The sequence below is a fragment of the Magallana gigas genome, chromosome 6, assembly GCF_963853765.1.
Source record: "Magallana gigas chromosome 6, xbMagGiga1.1, whole genome shotgun sequence".
NCBI lineage: Eukaryota > Metazoa > Mollusca > Bivalvia > Ostreida > Ostreidae > Magallana > Magallana gigas.
Window position 1 is genome coordinate 34,724,261 of NC_088858.1, and position 3,528 is coordinate 34,727,788.

General features: G+C 39.2%; 1 protein-coding gene across 3 annotated transcripts in view; it reads left to right on the forward strand.

The window, feature by feature from the left end:
• The window catches only part of LOC105321344 (glutathionyl-hydroquinone reductase YqjG), a 47,294-nt gene that overhangs the window by 14,627 nt on the left and 29,139 nt on the right, over positions 1 to 3,528 (forward strand). The gene's annotated exons all lie outside the window — the stretch shown is intronic.

A 3,528-nucleotide genomic window follows, 5' to 3' on the forward strand; every position in this document is an offset into this window, starting at 1 on the left:
AGTGTCGCTACGGTAATATTTACAATGAATTTAACCATGGGTTCACCCTCATACCTCACCTGGATCCAGCTGAAAGTCTGTGAAACTCAAAGAACCTCATCAGTCTCAGTAGGGTATTATTTACAATGAATTGGAGCCATGGGTTCACCGTCATATATCATCTCAACGGAGCTCCTCAGTGTCACTCTCATACCTCATCAGGATCCAGCCAAAAGTCCGTGGAACTCAACGAAACTCTTCAGTATCGCTACGGTAATATTTACAATTAATTTGAACCAAGGGTTCACCATCATACCTCAACTGGATCCAGCCAAAAGTCCGTGGAACTCAACGAAACTCTTCAGTATCGCTACGGTAATATTTACAATTAATTTGAACCATGGGTTCACCATCATACCTCAACTGGATCCAGCCAAAAGTCCGTGAAACTCCACGAAACTCCTCAATGTCGCTATGGGAATATTTACTATGAATTTGAGCAATAGGTTCACACTCATATTACGATATGGCATGATGGCGAACATGATCTGAAATCCCCAATCTAAGAAACAAACCATTCGAAAATATGAAGGAACTCAACCATGGGTTCACCCTCATACCTCATCTGGATCCAGCCAAAAGTCCGTGGAACTCAACGAAACTCCTCAGTGTCACTACGGTAATATATACAATTAATTTGAGCCATGGGTTCACCCTAATACCTCATCTGCATACAGCCAAATATCCGGGGATCTCAGCAAAGCTCCTCAGTGTCACTAGCGTATTATTTAGAATTAATTTGAGCCATGGGTTCACCCTGATTCCTTATTGTGGAACTCCCCGAAACTCCTCAGTGTCGCTACGGAAATTTTTTGAATTAATTTGAGCCATGGGTTCACACTCGTACCTCACCTGGATCCAGCCAAAAGTCCGAGGAACTAAACGGAGCTCCTCAGTGTCACACACATACCTAATCTGGATCCAGCCAAAAGTCCGTGGAACTCAACTCTTCAGTATAGCTACTGTAATATTAACAATGAATTGAGCCATGGGTTCACCCTCATATATCATCTGGATTCAGCCAGAAGTCCGAGGAACTCAACGACCAAAAGTCCGAGGAACTCAACTAAACTCCTCATTGACGCTACGGTAATATTTACAATCAATTTGAGCCATGGGTTCACCCTCTTATCTCATTTGCATACAGGCAAAAGTACGAGGAACTCAACTAAGCTCCTCAGTGTCACAAGGGTTATATTTACAATTAATTTGAGTCATGGGTTCTCCCTCATACCTCACCTGGATCCAGCCAAAAGTCCGTGGAACTCAACGAAACTCCTCAGTGTCGCCACAGTAATATTTACAATTAATTTGAGCCACGGGTTCACCGTCGTATCTCATAAGAATCCGCCCGATCGAATGCTTTCCCCTTACAAAATATAAGTTAAATGTTTAAGTACATTTAAGTGTAATCCGCCAAAAGTCCGAGGAACTCAACAAAACTCCTCAGACTCGCTTAGGTAATATTTACAATTAATTTGAACCATGGGTTCACCCTCATAACTCATCTGCATACAGCCAAAATTTCGAGGAAGTCATATAAGCTCCTCAGTATCACTACGGTATTAATTACAATGAATTTGAGCCATGGGTTCACTCTCATATATCATCTCAACGGAGCTATTCAGTGTCACCCTAATACCTCATCTGGATCCAGCTAAAAGTCCGTGGAACTCAACGAAACTCCTCAGTGACGCCACAGTAATATTTACAATTAATTTGAACTATGGGTTCACCCTAAAACATCATAAGAATCCGGCCAAAAGTCCAAGGAACTCAATGAAACTCCTCAGTGTCATTACAGAAATAATTACAAATAAAATAATTTGAGCCAAGGGTTCACCTTATACCTCATCTGCATACAGCCAAAAGTCCGAGTAACTCAACTAAGCTCCTCTGTGTCACCAGGGTATTATTTACAATTAATTTGAGGCATGGGTTCACCCTCATACCTGAACTGTATCCAGCCAAAAGTCCGTGGAACTCAACGAAACTCCTCCATGTCGCTACTGTAATATTTACAATTAATTTGATCCATGGGATCACCATCATACCTCATGTGGATCCGGTCAAAAGTCCGAGGAATTCAACGAAACTCCTTAAAGTCGCTACGGTTATATTTACGATTAATTTGAGTCATGGGTTCACCCTCACACCTCACCTGGATCCAGCCGAAAGTCTGTGAAACTCAAAGAAACTCATCAGTCTCACTAGGGTATTATTTACAATGAACTGGAGCCATGGGTTCACCGTCATATATCATCTCAACGGAGCTCCTCAGTGTCACCCTCATACCTCATCAGGATCCAGCCAAAAGTCCGTGGAACTCAACGAAACTCCTCAATGTCGCTATGGGAATATTTACTATGAATTAGAGCAATGGGTTCACACTCATATTACGATATGGCATGATGGTGAACATGATCTGAAATCCCCAATCGAAGAAACAAACCATTCGAAAATATGAAGGAACTCAACCATGGGTTCACCCTCATACCTCATCTGGATCCAGCCAAAAGTTGACATAACTATCTTGCATATCAACATATTTATCTTGCATATCGACATAATTAATTTAAAAATAACTTGCACAGAAGGGGCAGAGATATGCCACCATAGTGACGTAGGCAAAATGTAGTAAATGATTCCATGCTGACCTTTCGGTGCTAGAACCATTATGACGTCATAATCGATTTGATTAATCTTTTCCCGTAATTTACGGCTTTAAGGGAATTATATAGAAAATTAAACAATATTTTGACATTCTATATTAAATGACGGGAAAAGTAATCCCGATACCTATATTCAATTTGACATCATTTTAAAGAGGAAGTCAAGAGGCTGTTTAATGCCGTTCTTGGAGAGACTGTAGGCATTTTAGATATATTTCATTAGTCAAAAATGGACAAAAATCCGAGATCTGTTACTTTTATCCTACATATTTCATAGAAAACGGTTGTATAAAACATGATTTTGAATCGTGTTTACCAAAAATTTAAGACCCGGTACACCCTATGAAACAAAGATATTGTAACAGTTATGAAGCATCATTAAAAGAATTTTTATGGCACCTTTCATTTACTAGATCTTGACCTTAATAATATTCATGATTTTGTTCGCAATATTTGGGATTTTTTTCCTTTGGTTAACCATGTTAACAAAAATTACTAAGGGTTCCGAAGAGGTGTGTATCAGTTCATCGAACCGACGCACCTTTTCACAGGGAAACAGTCTGTTTACGGCGATTTTCAGGGAATCCGCGAAATATATGGAACTACTCCACAAATTGAAAAATAAGTGGATGTATTAAAAATTTAAATAAATCATCTCGATTATCGCTTAACTAAAGCCTCTGATTAATCGACTACAGTATTCTCTCTGAGTAAATTTGATACCCCAATATAAACATTGATTATCATCATTTATTCATGTTTTAAATATATTACCATACATAACATAATATACATTTCATAGTATAAAGCTGACAGG